The 19568-nt window shown below is 31.5% G+C and overlaps 1 long non-coding RNA gene across 1 annotated transcript in view; it reads left to right on the top strand.

Moving 5' to 3' along the window:
- Positions 1–2282: 2282 nt before the first annotated feature.
- The window catches only part of LOC111704646 (uncharacterized), an 18696-nt gene continuing 1410 nt past the window's right edge, over positions 2283–19568 (top strand). The window contains exon 1 of the long non-coding RNA XR_002765864.1: positions 2283–2458. This is a non-coding gene — a long non-coding RNA (uncharacterized LOC111704646). The remainder of the gene's footprint in view (positions 2459–19568) is intronic.

The raw sequence follows: 19568 nt of genomic DNA, 5'->3' as shown, positions 1-19568 counted from the left end.
AGGTGAAATATGAAATAATATTCAGGTGAAATATGAAATAATATTCAGGTGAAATATGAAATAATATTCAAGTGAAATATGAAATAATATTCAGGTGAAATATGAAATAATATTCAGGTGAAATATGAAATAATACCTAAATTTAACAAAAATAAGCTTCCAGGGCGCTAGGCGCTCATTTCACGGGCAGCCGTGGTACATTTTAATTTCCGAGCCGGGTCAACCTTTCCGGTCCCATTATGTACTGTATCGCCCGGATAGGGGGTAAATATAGCAGACACTCAATAGGTTGAATTTTCTTTTACTTAAGTGACAGAGGTGCATTATTTTAACTTTTAATTGAGACATTTTATCTTTTTTATTTTTAAAACAACAATTTTTTTAATCTGACCTTTGAGTCGGATCGTTTCAGCCATTTTGTCGTCTATTGGATACAACAAACAGACAAGCAAAGTTGATAAAATAAATAGTAAAAGAGGCAAGTTAGGGTTAACAATAAGGGGTTAAGGTTATATATGGAAATGCACATACAGGAGTACTGATGGAGAAGGGGATAGGGGCAGGGGGGGGAAGGAGGCACGGTTAAATTGGACTTTCATATTTCCTAATAATTTGCTATCTGTAATTTAGTTTATTATAGCGTTATCTAATTACATGAAATGTGATTACGATACATTACTGAAGGTAGATAACTACACTTCGGACAGGAAAAGGTTTCTCAATTATAAAGGGACTGTAAACGTTATTTGAAATATTTCCCCATTAGTACAGCAGCATGTTTGATACCCTTAAAAGTTTTGTATAATCAAGAATGCCTGAAACAAACATAATTTTCTCTTTAAAAATTTATCATAGTTTGTTGTGGATACTCTAAACACTTCCTTGCTGTATACCGGCGGAAACTGTTAGAATTAAACACTTTCTCCGGCTAGAAATTTACGATATAGTCCACGATAGTTATAGGTATGAAGGGTATCGTTGTGTATCAGAGTGCTCTTAGTTAAATTCAGGATCCACTTGAAGTTACAAGTTACAAGTTACAATCAGGCATGTCACTCTATCAATGGATGGTAACTTAAAATTCCTTTTTAAGTCCCTTTTAAGTCGCATTTTTTTAGGTAACCGTATGTTACAAGCGGACTAATGTTCCCAACAGTAAAGTTTTCAAATCTTTATCATGGTTTAAACTGTTTTCAAGTTTTAACAGAGTTTACTGATAACACAACAGATATGGGATGTGTGGGCTGTATTTTAAAACATTGTAATAGTCATCCTTTGAACAACCACTATAGGGGAACAGGCATTTATGTGAAATTTTGTTATAATTTTAAAGGGACTGTAAGCGTAATTTCAAGTAAACCTGCATGCAAAAAAGGCAATCTGATCCTCAGTTATGAATTAGATATCAATGTTTATAATTTGCAAAACTGATTATTTAAAATTTTGGCTTCTCTACAAAAGTTACCTTGCATCTCTACAGCAGGAAAACATATATTATCGGAACACTCAATTAAACCTAAAAAACGACAATATCTTCCACATTAATGATCAGATAAGGTTTCAAGGGTCCTATTGTAAATCGGGCATTGCCATCTTTCTATATAAAAGTCGTAAATACCGATAGTTCTAAAAGGCCAGATTTTAACTAGAATTTCAAAACTTTCTGTTGTAGAAATATTTAGGGGCAAGAAAAGAGCGCAATTGAATAGAATTTGATAGAAAAGGAAAGGAAATGAGTGACTAAAGTACAATGAGAAGATTAAAAAAATACAGAAAAAAATGTGAAAGTAAAAGTCATGAGAAGAGGATACAGGAAAAGGAAGTAATTTAGAGTTTAGATTAGGAGTTTACTTTTAATCAAATTCTGGTCGAAATATAATATAACTTAGGCTGAAGATGGAATATAGGGGGTTGGGGCTGTGGGAGAGAAAGGGGGGGATATTAGGGTATGGTAATTTATGAATAGCATAGATGAAGGAGTGGGGGAAGGGGGTAGTAGGTAGGTAAACTGGGAAATACCGTATTAATACAAGATTCAACTAATTTTTCAGACGTTAAATTGTTTCGGTGGAATTTGCAAAAGTTGAAATTTCCCGGTTTTCCACCTGCTCCTGGCTGATCGTCTTCATAACACTATATATGCCGTTAACTAGCAGAATACCAGCGTTTCTACTTCCTGTTCCCGCGTAGACTCACGAATCTTGGGGCACTACACCGCGTAGACACTTAGAAATCAGGCACAATATACCTATATACCTAGGTCAGTTCAGTTTAGGCCTTCTTACTGTCAACACAGCGTGTAATTCATAGTACAGTGTGTTCGAATCCGTACAAAGTACAATACAGCGCTCGAATACGCGACGTACGTAGTGCACAGTGTCAGCTGTACAATATCACGTACAATAATAAAAATCTGTGAATAATATGATGTTTTGAAAATGAAATGAATTGAAAACAGGTAAATAAATGTTGATTAGATAAATATTATTCTATTTTTTGATTACGTTTAATGTTTATACATTGAACTGTAATTTATTATTTAGTTAGTTTAAAATCTTTAGAGACATGTTTCAAACTATCTCTTTTCTAAATACCGATTGACAAAAAATCTTTTTAAATCCTGTTGCAACCCAATATGGGGAATTACCATAGAACAATGCTGTACTAGTAATTCTTCAAATAATAAAGGTTTTTTATGTAAACATTGGAGTGACATAATCCTAAAGGACAAAATAAATAGAATCTCCGCAAAATCATGTTTTATAAATATTTTGTCGTAGTTTAATTCTATTTCGTGTCAACAAGATACCCAAAACTGTAGATTTCTTGTTTTCATAAAATCGTTTTAAATTTATTATTTCGTTATGTTGTATTGATTCTAACCATTCCTTTGCATAAAAACTGCAGAGAAAAATATATCAAATGGATATAAAATGCTAATTTTAAACAGAAATTAAAAACAAATTTAACAAATTTATTTTAAGAATCATGTCTGAAGTTATATAAAAAAATAATTCTGTAAATTTTTAATGTGAAACTTCTATAAAAAGAAGATGATGTAGGTTAAAAGTTGACAGCCTCTGTATATCTTACTAAAAGAGATTATATAGTTTAACAGTTGAACACCCTGTATATCTTACAAAAAGAAGATGATACAGTTAAATTTGAACACCTTGTATATCTTACAAAAAGAAGATGTTAAAGTTAAAAGTTGACGCCCTCTAGATAAAACATTTATATCAGGCTAGATGGAGGGACTAATAAATAGATAAATGAATAAATGAATAGTTTTTAAGAGAAATAAATGAATAGATGAGAAGATAAATAGACGAATATTTAAATACATAAATAAATGAAAGAAGGAAAAGATAAACAAAAAAATAGATTAAAGAATTTTTTTTAAAACAATGAGTTTAATCATTTAAAAGATCGATAGAAGCATGAAATAATTGACGAAATTCGAGAAATTTTCCCCATACTTTAGAAACAGTTCATTATTTCTCGAATAGCTCACCTTTAGAATAAAAAAAATATGAAAGAATCGAATCCGATAAATTTTCCCCTTATTGAACAACAATCATAATTGCACTCCTTAATTCATCATATTCTCAGTTTTAAATTCAACACTGCACTCGTTAATTCATCATAATATCAGTTTTAAATTCAACATTGCACTCGTTAATTCATCTTAATCTCAGTTTTAAATTCAACACTGCACTCCTTAATTCATCATATTCTCAGTTTTGAATTCAACACTGCACTCGTTAATTCATCATAATCTCAGTTTTAAATTCAACACTGCACTCCTTAATTCATCATATTCTCAGTTTTGAATTCAACACTGCACTCGTTAATTCATCATAATCTCAGTTTTAAATTCAACATTGCACTCTTTAATTCATCATAATCTCAGTTTTAAACTAATCATTGCACTCGTTAATTCATCATATTCTCAGTTTTTAATTCATCATTGCACTCTTGAATTCATCATAATCTCAGTTTTAAACTAATTATTGCACTCGTTAATTCATCTTAATCTCAGTTTTATATTCAACATTGCACTCGTTAATTCATCATATTCTCAGTTTCAAATTCAACATTGCACTCGTTAATTCATCATTACAGATTCCATCGGATAGAAAAAAAGGAAAGCTTCTTATTAATAACCAATACCCTCTTCCATTTTGCGAACGATCCCTTTAAAAAAATATTTTTCAAGAGAAAGTCTAGTCGTAAAATATCATTTTATAGATGATAGCAGATATTTAGACTCCAGTATAAATGAAAACAATAAGAAATTAATGATTAAAGTTACGGATTAGCACCCACACTTGCAGTCACTGAAAAATGTTGTATTAAAAAAATTTTTAATATTTACTAATCATTAAAGGGAGTGACCGGCAATGTATGTTAGTTGAACTGAGAATGTAGCATTGTAGAGAAATTTGAAGGAATCATGTGAAATATATAAAACGTTTTAATGATGTATAATTACTGAGTTTGAGCGCAAAGTAGACATTCAAAATCATCCATTTGGGTAGGTACGTTTTGAGAATCGATTTTTTTTAATTATTAACAATACGACAAAAAGTATAAAAAAAAACTAATTAGATGTTTAGAACATATTTCTCAAGAGAAATTTTCTCAATAAATCAATGTTAGAATCAATTATTTCTTTTTCATCATTATATCATCGTCGTCGTTATTGAATAATTTTTTTTAACCCAATTCTCAAAATCATCCCTCAAAAATAAAATATCTTTGAGGACTTTAAAGATTGAATTTGCGCTCTTGCTGAACAAATATGCACCGTAAAAACGTCTAATAGGTCTCAAATGATTCCTAAAAATGTCTCCACAATACTACATTTTCAGTTCAACTACCTTACATTGCCGATCACTCCCTTTAAACCTTTATTTTTCTAGAATTTTTTTCTCGTCGCTGTTTTTTCGCAAAATATTATAAGAGGGAAGTAAATGTATAGGTAGAGAAATTAAATGATAGTAAAAGATGTAATATCCCGCTAGTGGATATCAACCGAGGAAGATAATGCACCACAAAGTACAACATGAGTATTAAATACGTTCCAGAGAATTCGTGGAACATGTTTTAACTGGGAACTTTATGATCAGTGTGTTCCAGAGAATTCTTGGAACATATATTGACTGGGAACTTTACGATCAGTGTGTTCCAGAGAATTCTTGAAACATATAATGACTGGGAACTTTACGATCACTGCGTTACAGAGAATTCTTCAGTGTGTTCCAGAGAATTCTTGAAACATATATTGACTGGGAACTTTAAGATCAGTGTGTTCCAGAGAATTCTTGGAACATGTTTAACCGGTATACTTACGAACAGTGTGTTCCAGAGAATTCTTGAAACATATATTGACTAGGAACTTTACGATTAGTGTGTTCCAGAGAATTCGTGGAACATATATTGATATATTGACTAAGAAATTTAAGATCAGTGTGTTCCAGAGAATTCTTGGAACATGTTTTAACCGGTACCCTTACGAACAGTGTGTTCCAGAGAATTCTTGAAACATATATTGACTGGGAACTTTACAATGAGTGTGTTCCAGAAAGTTCTTGAAAATCATATTGAATTCGAATTGTACATTGTACTAAAGAGTAACCCAGAAAGTTCATTGAACATATATTTTCACATTATTTACGATATATAGTTAGTATATGTGTTCATCAATTATTTACGATATATAGTTGTATATGTGTTCATCAATTACTTACGATATATAGTTATAAAACTATAAAAGAATTTTAAATAGTATTTGCCTATAACTGTAAAATTAAAGATCCTCTATTATTGTATTTGAAAAATGTTGCTTTGTTCTCAATGGTGACTGCAGGAAAGCACAAAACCTAATATTTTTATGATTATATACTAAGATTAACCTTTGATTTAAGAATCCCAGGATGGGCACTTGATTTTTATTTGTTTAAACTTAAAGGTATTGTCCGCGAAAAATCCTTTAAATATAATGATATATATATAGATTGTCACTGAAAGAGATTAATTCTTAGAGAGAAACAAATCTCAGTTATTTTCTTACTTGACTTTTCTTTAAAAAGTTGCTCTCATCAATGCTCTTATGAGTAACGTTGAGATTTGTGAATGGTAACTTTAAATGTATAATTGTGCCAATTGAAATTATATTTGCATTCTCTATTAAGCATGTTTTATCTAGACTTTATATTTTGCATTTACCGGAATCGTTTATCCCCCTTGGGTCAATCATATCGAAGGTGTATGTATAGGACCTATGATAAAACTTTAAACGTGTCGATTTGTGAACATTTTTCGAAATAGATTTTATTCGGATATTTTGGCGAAAAGTTGCTTTGTATGTATCCGACAATTTACAATACATTTTGTATCAAAACCTTTTCAAAAGGTTTAGGTTTTATTTACAAAAGAGGGGGGAGGGGAGGAATTTGTTTTTAACTTTTTGTTGTGAACGTTAAAAATTTAAGTTGCAATATTCAAATGTGATTTAGAAAGATTTTTTTAAGATCCAATTTTTCTTGTAGCACCTTAACAAAACTGCTTCTTTAGAAAAATAGAAGGCTTGATTTCAATCTTTTAACTTTGAAAGTGTTTACTGAAAAATCATCAATTGGACATTTTATTTTTCTAGTTGATATTCATATATATATAGCCACTTCGATTAAATATTTATATATAAGCTATTTATACTGTAATATTTATACATCAGCTATAAAGCTATTTCTTCTGTAATATTTATATCTAAGCTATAAAGCTATTTCTACTTTAATATTTATATATAAGCTATAAAGCTATTTCTTCTGTAATATTTATATCTAATCTATAAAGCTATTTCTACTGTAATATTTATATATAAGCTATAAAGCTATTTCTACTGTAATATTTATATATAAGCTATAAAGCTATTTCTACTGTAAAATTTATATATAAGCTATAAAGCTATTTCTACTGTAATATTTATATCTAAGTTATAAAGCTATTTCTGCTGTAATATTTATATATAAGCTATGAAGCTATTTCTACTGTAATATTTATACATAAGCTATAAAGCTATTTCTTCTGTAATATTTATATCTAAGTTATAAAGCTATTTCTACTGTAATATTTATATCTAAGCTATAAAGCTATTTCTACTGTAATATTTATATCTAAGTTATAAAGCTATTTATACTGTAATATTTATACATAAGCTATAAAGCTATTTCTTCTGTAATATTTATATCTAAGTTATAAAGCTATTTCTGCTGTAATATTTATACATACGCTATAAAGCTATTTCTATTGTAATATTTATATATAAGCTGTAAAGCTATTTCTACTGTAATATTTATATATAAGCTATGAAGCTATTTTTACTGTAATATTTATACATAAGCTATAAAGCTATTTCTTCTGTAATATTTATATCTAAGCTATAAAGCTATTTCTACTGCAATATTTATATATATAAGCTAAAAAGCTATTTCTACTGTAATATTTATATAAAAGCTATAAAGCTATTTCTACCATAATATTTATATATAAGCTATAAAGCTATTTCTCTATGTTTTTCTGAATGTGGTTTGAAGCTATATGCTATGGGTTCTGATGATTATCAGACTCAAAATTAATGACGCTAGAAGATTTAAAACCTGTTTGTAGACAGGGAGCTCTGATAAACATAAGAATTTATTCTTCAGAGAAATTTATACAATTAATCGATAACTCTTTTGCGTAAACATTCTTGGTTTTTGTGTAGCTTGAAATCCTCTGTAGGTCTGTTTTATCAATGGTTGTTATTTGATCATAAGAAATTTGTGTAAATTAATTTCAAAGTGAAAATAGTAAGCTAATAATAAAAAAGACATAGAAACTGTCTCAGATTTTTTGGAAACCTTTGCTTTAAACACTTGGTCACTGTCGTCATTAATAACACAATTTCTGTCTGAGTTTTATTTTTGTATACGCATTATGCATTTTGCGTAGACCCTCTTTTGATGCATATTTCCCACCTTATTCCAAGGTTTCCATTACGCATTTGTCTGCGTCATCTTGCCCTTTAAACACTATCAAAATCGGCTTCCTTTAATGGGGGGGTATAAACATCTTTCCTTCTGTTTAAAGAAGATAAAACGTTAAGTCGTTCTTTACTTTCTGAAACGTTTACGGACGGGTGATTATTGAAATCCTTTAATTAGAATTTTAGCTAAATCTTCTTTAGCATTTACATCACAGTCACACCTTTACTGTTTATAATTAATCTCTAACTTTCTTTTTTACTAATTATCTGCCAGGTTCAATTTATAAACTTTGTCATTTTTTCCCGCGAAAACTAATTTATTTTTAATCTCTCATATTGTTTTTATTATCATGTTATCATTATATTGTACTTCCATGCTTAGACTAGCTCTTCGCAAAAAAAACCTTCGACCTTTTAATTTCAAGCTTTCCGTTTTCTCTTTCCTTTTCAAAATTTCCGTTTTCTCTTTCCTTTTCAAAATTTCCGTTTTCTCTTTCCTTTTCAAAATTTCCGTTTTCTCTTTCCTTTTAAGCTTTCCGTTTTTATTTTCCTTTTCATGCTTTCCGTTTTCTTTTTTCTTTTAAAGATTTCTATTATCTCTTTCCTTTCAAGCTTTCCGTTTTCTTTTTCCTTTTTAAGATTTCCATTATCTCTTTCCTTTCAAGCTTTCCGTTTTCTTTTTCTTTTCAAGCTTTCCGTTTTCTTTTCCGTTTTCAGGCTTTCTGTTTTCTTTTTCCTTTTAAAGATTTTAATTATCTCTTTCCTTTCAAGCTTTCCGTTTTCTTTTTCCTTTCAAGCTTTCCGTTTTCTTTTTCCTTTCAAGCTTTCCGTTTTCTTTTTCCTTTTCTAGCTTTCCGTTTTCTTTTCCCTTTTCAGGCTTTCTGTTTTCTTTTTCCTTTTTAAGATTTTCATTATCTCTTTTCTTTCAATCTTTCCGTTTTCTTTTTCCTTTCAAGCTTTCCGTTGTCTTTTCCCTTTTCAAGCTTTCCGTTTTCTCTTTCCTTTTTAGATTTCCACTTTCTCTTTCCTTTTCCAACTTCCGTTATCTCTTTCCTTTTCAAAATTTCCGTTTTCTCTTTCCTTTTAAGCTTTCCGTTTTATCTTTTCTTTTCAAGCTTTCCTTTTCATCTGTCTTTTTCAAGCTTTAGTTTCATCCCTGTCTTCTCCTTTTTTTTGCTGACTTCTGGATTTATCTTCTGGTCTTTTTACATCTGTATAAACTACCCATCACGCTATTTTCAAACGTTTCTATTAAACCTATTTCTTCTCCTTCGCATTCAAAATCTTTTTTTATAATTGTTCGACTTCTCTTTTTACTCCCCTTCCTCCGTTTGCCTTTTAAACTCCCTCCCTTGTGTATTGTGATGTAATTATGAGATGTTGCGTGTGCTGTTCCGAACCCTCTGCTACCAAAAACCAGCTGAAGCTAGGAATCCGCGAATAAAAAGTTGAAAATCTGCGTAGATCCATGAATCCAGCACCTTCTTCTACCAATCCCATGCAGCTTAAAGATGAAAGATCAGTTTCTTTAGATTTTCACAGAAATCAATTATGAAATTCGATCTCTACCATAGATAATTACATAGTTTTTGCTATTTACAATTATACAAATTGTTTATATGAATTTTGTTTGAACTATAGGGCTCAAGCAAGCTTTATTTAATGTTTTAAAGAGTACAATTTTATTGAAAGATTGATTGATGTAAAATATACAAATAACGGAGAAAATTATATATATTACAATATTTTAAGAAAATGTAAAAAATGGGTTAAAATATCAGAGATTTTCTGATAGTTCTGAATGTTTAACCCGAACCAGACGCTTAGGTTCGCGTGACTAAATTTTTTTTTTGATAAAATTGTAGGGGTCCCATGCAACCCTCCCTTCTACCTTTAAACCAGGGGAGCATTTCGTTCCAAAATTAACTCTTCTAAATACGCATAATCGGTGCCTTTAAACTGTCGGACTCTTCAATATCCAAATCTGGAATGTTCTAAGCTTATTTCAAAATATTTTAACATATCCTTGGGCGTTTATTTGGGAGAAATTTATAAAATTTGGTGTTTACTGTTGTATAAATAAACGTAAACAAATATTCTATATAATTTTAACAAAATTGTTGGTCAACAAAAAATGTGAAAAATACATAGGGTTGGAGTTGAAGGAGGATATACTACAAATTATTAATGCAAGTATAAATTGATAAAATGATTATTGCGTATTAATCATAAGCCTTTCACTAGAATCTCCCTAGAATGGGCTGATTTATTTGGTGTACCGTCTCGTTTTGCCTTAAATATGTGAACTGCAGTTTGTACAGTTTGCTCTTCTACCTTCCTATAAGTCGGCACGGTTCTTGAAATAAACGGACTGAAAACAAATCGCTTGAATTGACCAAAAAATTGCTAATTTAACGGCTATTCAACTTTTTTTTCGTACTTTAGAGAGTACCACTCACTACCATTTAGAAATGGGTACGGTACAATTTCCTTGAACATGAGTTTCGAGCCCTCCCGGGCCCACCACCCCCTCCATCTACCCCGATGCTTCCTCCTGGGTTACCCGTGGTTTACGATATCATTTATCCATAAAAGGGAAAACTATTCAGGTGTGAAGAACATCGGCAGGTTCGGTTAGGTTTAAAAGGACTGTAAGCGTAATTTCAATTGACATTCCATGAAAAAATGGCATTTCCCGGTTTACAACGGGACCCTGGAAACCTCTTATTAAAATTGTGAAAGATAAAATAGTTTCTTTTTTATTTTAAGAGCAGTTCTCCATTGCTTCTTGAAAACAAGAAATGTGCAATTGTCACTTGTCAGAAACCACAAATGAAAAGCAAAATTTAGAAAAACTTTTGGATATAAAATTTATAGATCAGACAAAGCGGGTACAGTTGTAAATCAGGTATTGCCATTATTGTAGGGAGGGTCAATTGAAATTACGCTTACAGTCCCTTTAAAGCTGGGTATATTTGTATACAGTCCCTTTAAAGCTGGGTTTGTTTGTGTACAGATTAGATGTTTTATCTTATTTAAAGGGACCATCTTCATAACTTCAAAAGACCTTCCAGTTAGGGATTCAATACTTTTTAGTTCTGTCTTGGAAAACGTTTAATTCTGACAATTTTCTCCATTTTACCGGAAGCATAAATGTGCAAGTTGCTGAACAGAGAGAGATCAATTGAGAATTTATTTAATTCCAACGAGAAAAGCAATATTATCCCATTTACTCTTCATAAAACAAAGCTGTTTAGGGTAGCGTTGTGAATTAGACCCACTACGGTCCCTTAAAAAAAATTTTAGTCATCGAGGGTGGCATCCCTTTACATTTTTTATCTTTTGAACCCTATCCTACTGCCCCCTTCCCTCCCCCCCCCCCCCCTCCAATTTTTAATCTTTTCAATTTCCCCCTATTTTGTCACTTGTCAGCGTAATTTGTAAAATATGCCGGACCGCAAAGTCAAAATATTCTTTTCAATATTTCAATGCATTTTTAAGCCTCGTTGCACCTTGTCAGAACATAATAATTTACCCAAAACTTGAACACTCACCATTTTAAATCTTTTAAAGGAGAGCTCAAACTGAAAATGACCTGGGCTGGAAACTCTTGTGTATGTTTATTTCAATATCCACTCTGGACACTTTTGATATTCTGCTTAATATTTTCTTTTGGATATCCCCTGCTGAGTTTTCGACCAATGAGAGTTCTCTCATTGATTTGCGCAAAATTTTCTGGCTTCTGATTAACTGTTCGGTTTATTCATACTACATTCTGATTGGTTGAATTTTAGACACTTACCTGGATATCAAAATAAAGATTATATTAATCTGTAGATTAACAAAATTCAGAATGAGTATATACAGCATTGATCTCGATATTCAAAGTTCTAAAGTTTTCAGCTCATGTTGTTTTTCTTCTTTAGTTTTTGGTATTTTGATAGATTGTCAGATTCGGTAGATTAATTGTGGATTACTTGGATACATTCCTTGTTCCCGGTCCACTTTATATATCGTATATATATATATAGGGAGGGGAGGGGAGGAGCATGTAAAGGGGTAAAACTTCATATATATAGGGAGTGGGGGGGGAGTACGTAAAGGGGTATATGGACAGATTTGATAATGGATTTTTGTCCTGGAATTTTAGAAAATTGTCTGCGGTGAATTACTGATTATATACCGGGCCAGGAGATTCACGAAATTGTTGCTTAAAGATAAAAATAAAATAAATTAGTTAATGTTTAGTATTTTATATAGATTAAACCTTTAGAATAAACTCTAATAGTTCGTTCGTAATATTAAGCTTATCGAGATATTCATAATATTTTGTTCATAATTACGAATAAAATGTTCATAATTACGAATAAAATGTTCATAATTACGAATAAAATGTCATAATTACGAATAAAATGTTCATAATTACCAACAAAATGTTAAAGTTTTCAATCAAAGCAGACTTAACATTTTTGCTTGTTAATATTGCATTGTAAAAAGAAGAAAAATAACGAAACGTAAAAAAATGCGCAAAACTTTGATTTCATAAATATATCTTTAAAAGAAACCATAAACCAATCCAAAGTTTGTTTATATAAGTAAACAAATAGACAAAACAATAAGACAAATAAGACAAATAAGACAAATAAGTTAAGAAGCGAGCAGAGCATGACATACAAGGAGGCCTCAGCATAATGGAACAATGGTTAATCTTGAAGTTTTGGTATTTAAACAATGCTTTTCATTCACGAATTCAACAAAAATATAAAATATTTAATGTTTGTAAATTCAGACCAATTGTCAAGGACCCATCACTAAGATATTTGACAGCAAGAGGGAATTTAATGTAATTGCTCAGTGACCTCTATTTAAAAAATTACGTAATATAACAAACGTTACAATGTATAGATGTCTAATTGAACAGTCCCAATGTATAGATGTCTACTTGAACTATCCCAATGTATAGATGTCTACTTGAACTGTCCCAATGTATAGATGTCTACTTGAACTATCCCAATGTATAGATGTCTACTTGAACTGTCCCAATGTATAGATGTCTACTTGAACTGTCACAATGTATAGATGTCTACTTGAACTATCCCAATGTATAGATGTCTACTTGAACTGTCACAATGTATAGATGTCTACTTGAACTATACCAATGTATAGATGTCTACTTGAGCTGTCCCAATGTATAGATGTCTACTTGAACTGTCCCAATGTATAGATGTCTACTTGAACTGTCCCAATGTACAGATGTCTACTTGAACTGTCACAATGTATAGATGTCTACTTGAACTGTCCCAATGTATAGAGATGTCTACTTGAACTATCGCAATGTATAGATGTCTACTTGAACTGTCCCAATGTATAGATGCCTACTTGAACTGTCCCAATGTATAGATGTCTACTTTAACTGTCACAATGTATAGATGTCTACTTGAAACACGTAGGTTTGATTATATAATAGATTCATGTTTAAATGTTCACGTCAAACTTAAGTAAATATGTTCACGTAAGATTAAAATCGTACATGTCTTTATAATAACTCCTCCTATTAAAGAGCTATTTAAAGAAATGTCTTAATTTTTTTTAATAAAATAACCGGATAAACCTATTTTTATCATAATTGTGCGTAAAATCAAAACTAGGAGAGCTACAAGGTCACCAAGTCGTAACAGTAATGTTGCATAAATTTAACTTTCAGTGTGATTTTTATCTAAAATGTACCCCACCTTCCAGTGACTAAAGATAAACAGATATATAGATATAATATACAAATGAAGATAATAAGATAAACAAGTACAAAAATTATGGCCAAATATATTGATAAATGATAAGTTAGATAGATAGATAGATATTTTAAAGATTGGTAGATAGATATCTTGAAAGATAGATAGTAATGAATATCTACAATGTTGCCTGATAATATATCACCTAAACCTATGACCCCGTAGACCCCCCGTAGATAAACACCCTGTATATCTTTAATTATCATTAGTCCTAGTCACCCTGTCATCCTGTACTCTTCTTCTTGTCCTCCTGTACTCTTCTTCTTGTCCCCCTGTATTCTTCTTCTTGTCCCCCTGTACTCTTCTTCTTGTCCCCCTGTACTCTTCTTCTTGTCCCCCTGTACTCTTCCTCTTGTCCCCTTGTACTCTTCTTCTTGTCCCTCTGTACTCTTCTTCTTGTCCCCTTGTACTCTTCTTCTTGGCCCCCTGTACTCTTCACCTTGTCCCTTCTTGTACTCTTACCCTTGTACCCCTGTACCATGAATGTTGGTGGGAGGGAGGGAGGAGGGGTACAGGAAGTAGATTATGGATGGAGAAAAATGGGGTCCAATTATGAAACACTGAAGACGTAATATTTGCACAAAACGATGAATTATTGTTAAAAGACTACATAGAAGAGGCCCCCCTCCCTCTTGGTAGAACATATGGCTTGCCGCTAAGTGATTGGCTCTGGTTATTTAGAATCTTTTATATTCGTTTCATACCTTTATACAATACATTACAAATACCTGATACATTACATTCAAATTATCAATATCAATCTTAATTTCCGGATTAGGTTACTAGGTATACGGAAATAGATTGGTAGATAGACAGTTAAATCTCTGTGTTTAAAAAATTGGTTGCAAAGGAACACACTAACCCAACGTTTTAGACGTTAGATATTTCAAACTATAAATACAATCAGATCAAATAGTGCAAGTTTGATATATCAAAGGTTTATATCAATAGGTACGGGGATTAGAACATTTGAGTTTGTGACAAAGACTGAAAGACTCAAATAACCAAGGTTGTAATGCAAGGAAAGTTAATTGCTGTCGAGTATACTCATATCACATAATAGTTTCCTATGACCAGAATATTTCATTGATTTTTTTATCCGTCTTGTGTTTACATTAGCGCTATTAGACAGTACACTGCAGTACAAAAGATGTGTGCACTTCTGAAATAACTTTCCTTGCATTACATCCTTGCAAATAACGAGGATGGCAATTCTCCACTCTATTATTGATATCTCTGTATGGTTGGACATATATCTGTATAGATAGATAGATAAATACAAAGATAACTAATCATATGTTAATTTCTCGAAATTTTATTTTTCTTCCTCCACCCTTTTTGAAAATAATTTTTCCCCCCCTGTGAAATATATACATAAGGGTGTATGGAGCGTCAAAAATAAATTTAAGGTTTTTCAATGAATTGGAAAAAGTAATTTATTTCAATGAATTTTTAGGAAAAAATACCAAATAAGTTGGAAAAATTACCCCAATTTTTTATTTTTTCCCAAAAATCATAAAAATTGTAAAAATTTTACCCCCCTGTTCTATTTTTCTATGTTTTATATCCTTTAATGTTCTTATTTATATTTTCAGGTTAGTTGGAATAAAAGAATCGTGTCATTTTGAAAATTGCAAGTTTGAACTGAATTTAAACCTATTTTAGGTATAATATCAAAACTTATTAACATTATGTGGAGGGGGGGGGGGGTTAGTGTGAAGATGGTATGTATGTGTGAGGATTGTGTGTATGTGTGAGGATTGTGTGTATGTGTGAGGATGGGGTGTATGTGTGAGGATCTAGTGTGTGTATGTGTGTATTGATCTCCATTTTACTTCAGTTGGGATCCTCTCTTCTCCAAACTAACATCATACGTCCTCTCACTTTCTCTCCTTCTCACACTTTATCACACTCCTTCACACTCCCTGCTCACACTTTCTCACACTCCTTCTCATCCTTCTCCAAACACTTCTACATTCCGAAAATATTCTCCCAATACTTTTACATTCCTTTATCCTTCTCCCAACACCCTTACAGAGGAACCTTTTCCCAAAAACCTCACACTCCCTAAACCTTCTCCCAACATCCTCACACTCCCTATACCTTCTCCCGACAACCTCACACTCCCTAAACCTTCTCTAAACAACCTCACACTCCCAATACCTTCTCCCAATAACCTCACACTCCCTAAACCTTCTCCCAACAACCTCATACTCCCTTAACTTTCTCCCAATAACCTCCCACTCCCTAATTCTTCTCCAAAGACCCACACTTCCTGAAACTTTTCCAAAGACTAACACTCCCTAAACCTTTTCCCAACACCCTCCCGCTCCCTAAACCTTTTCCTAACACCCTCCCGCTCCCTAAACCTTCTCCCAACACCCTCCCGCTCCCTAAACCTTCTCCAAAGACCCACACATCTTCCTGACACTCCCTCAACCTTCTCCCAACACTACAATACACTCCTAAGCGCTCCCTAAGTCCTAAGACTAAGCATTGGTTGAGAACATTAATTACAATTTACAAAGAAAAAAAACATCTTGAGCATACATCAACATACAAAAGTTTTTTTTTAAATCTTGTAGATTACAAAATATCTCTTAGATCTCACAGATAGGATAATATGATCTCGTGGATTTCACAGATAGGATAATATGTTATCGCAGATTTCACAAATATGATAATAGATCTCGTAGATTTTACAGATAGAATAATATATTCTCGTAGATTTCACAGATAGGATAACAGATCTCGTATATTTCACAGGTACGATAATATGTTATCGTAGATTTCATAGATATGATAATAGATCTCGTAGATTTCACAGATAGGATAATAGATCTCGTATATTTCACAGATATGATAATAGATCTCGTATATTTCACAGATAGGATAAAATATCTTGTATATTTCCCAGATAGGATAATATATTCTCGCAGATTTTACAGATAGGATAATATGTTATCGTAGGTTTCACAGCTATGATAATAGATCTCGTATATTTCACAAATAGGATAATCGATCTCGTATATTTCACAGATATGATAATAGATCTCGTATATTTCACAGATAGGATAATATATTCTCGTAGATTTAGGACAAGAGATATTGTAATTTTAGTGTTTTCAATGTTTTCGATTTACAAGAAAATGAAACTTTAAAATGTTAAATTATAAAAAAATTTAATGTTTCAAAAAACTATTTGATTATTCATCATTATTTTAACCTCTAACCTTTATTATAATTGAGGCTGGTTTGAAATACCTTTTTTTAGCTTGGTGGCCTTTTCAAGCGCTGAAATTGTTCTGTGGAATTTTTGCAAACCCAGTAAATCATGTTGTTCATTGCAAAAAATTTAAATGCTAAAAGATGAAAGGATGAAGAGATAATTTTTCTTCACTTTTAAAACCGTTTTTTAAAAAATCCAGATCAACATGAATTCAAGTGAAATCATATTGTAAAGCAAATATGAAATTTCTGAAAAATAGTTTTAAAAATTATTTTAATATGATATGCAACCTCTCTCTCTCTCCACTGTAGTCCCCTAGGTATTATATTTCTAAGAGTGAATCAGACAATGTCTAAAGATTCCCCTACTCCCATATCCATCTTTATGCACAGTGTTTCTTGGGTTTCCCCCTCTCCTCCTTGTAATGAAACCCAGTATCGGAAATCAGATTTTATGCATGGCCGGTCAGGCAGTTTTTGTTGATACCAATATTTTGTTAAGAAATATTATTTCATGTGGTTTCTTTATATTCTCTTTTAGTTTTCTGATTCTTAAATTAAAATCTACACAAATGTTTAGACCCCAAAAAGAAAACTCGGAGGGTTTCGTTCAACGATACATTCTTTAATTTCCGGCTCAGAGTTTCTGCTATATACAAAGTTTTATCCAAGGGCGTATTCATGTATTTTGAATGGGGGGGGGGACAGGACCAAACAAGTTTTCTCTCTAGCTGTCTCGGTTTTACAGTAAGCCTTCATTTAAAACCTCACTTTTTTCGCACTTTTGAATAATTGTTATTCTTACTTATTTCTTTTATTGGGAGAATTAAAGTTTATAGGGTCCGTTGCGCTTTGTTTGATTTTCTTTATAAATATATTTTCCTCTGTATTCGTATTATTGTATTATGTTGTAATATTTGCATTATGTTTATTCTTAACTGGATACTTTCTTAATCAGTTATATTTACTTGGTCAAGCAAATATATATATCTATCCACTCTACATAGTGTTCCAGTTCCACGTCATATTAGGTTGAGAGTGGATCTAATTTCGAATTTATAACCAGCTTTCCAGACAATTCTTAGAATTTTTTTTTATTTTTGGCTTATTTTTAACATTTTTTAGACATTTATTCGTAATTGTATTTTGATCACTCAGTATTTAATATTTATCTAATTTCTATCATAAAATAATTCTAAATTTTAATGTTAAAGGGAGTGAATATTTTTTTAACCGATTCTCAAAACCATCCCTAAAAATGAACAATCTATGAAGGTTTTAAAGATTGAATTTGCGCTCTTGCTAAACATATATGCACCGTAAAATCGTCTCATAGGTCTCAAATGAATCCCAAAAAAATTCTCCACAATACTCAGTTCAACTACCATACATTTCCGGTCACTCCCTTTAAGAAGGATATCTACTTCGCTGATTAAGTTTTAACAATTGCATGAACCAATTGCAAATTCAAGCAAATCAAAAGTACAGGGATACCTATAAAATCTAGAAAGAGAGAGAAATGATAGATGTTAAATAATACATCTGCAGCAAACTATGGATTGTAAATATTGTTTATTTTCAACCCAAAGAAACAACAAAATATTAACGTTTGATGGTTAAGGGGGTGTATAGGCTGTAAGGGTTTAGGTTTCAGCCTATACCCCCTTCATTTTTACTTAACAGTCCCTTTAAAAATCAAAAATAATTTTTTTATATATTATTCAATTAAAATACAATGTTGATTTATCTTGTAAGTTTTGATTGATACTCTAGAAAGAAAAATGCTTGTTATTAATNGGGCAAAGAAAGCCAAAATGGTATGTGTGGCAAATAGGGACTACATAGACAATGATGGGAGACAGTGTACAATTGTAAAAAAGGGAATAAATGGCAGCAAAATATTATGGAACCCCTTTTTTTATCAGACAGTGTTTATTCGAATATTTATTTTCTTAATACAATATTTCTAGAATGGGATTACACCATAAGCGGAATTATTTTTTTACTGATTAAAACTTGTGAGAAAGTTTTTCTTTGCAAATTCGTATTCTTAAGAATTTCTAAAAATGTATATGTAGATGGTGAATAAAAGGCGGAACTTTTATTTCAATTGAAAATCTGGGAAATAAAGAGATTTCTAATTTCTTTTATATTTTTCAGGAAAAGAGAAATTGTGGAAATGTAGGGCTAGAAAATGTTTAAACAGGCATTTTTTATAAATTTCTTTTCTAATTGCACAATAGAAGGACCTGTTAGGTTAACCCCGTGTTGCCCTTTAAGATTTATACATGGAGAAAATTTAGAATTGTCATTTCAGTAAACTTTCATTTTCAATTCAACATGCAACACAATTCAAGGGTGAATTAGCATTGTTTGTCTACTTATCTACTTGTCTACTTGTCTACTTTTCTCCTTGGAACTACTAGTCTGCTTGATTACTTGTCTACCTGTCTACTTGTCTACTTTTCTACTTGTCTACTTTTCTACTTGTCTACTTGTCTACTTGTCTACTTGTCTACTTG

The sequence above is a fragment of the Eurytemora carolleeae genome, unplaced genomic scaffold (genome assembly GCF_000591075.1).
Source record: "Eurytemora carolleeae unplaced genomic scaffold, Eaff_2.0 scaffold31, whole genome shotgun sequence".
Classification (NCBI taxonomy): Eukaryota; Metazoa; Arthropoda; class Copepoda; order Calanoida; family Temoridae; genus Eurytemora; species Eurytemora carolleeae.
This window is presented reverse-complemented; position numbering and strand designations above follow the sequence as displayed.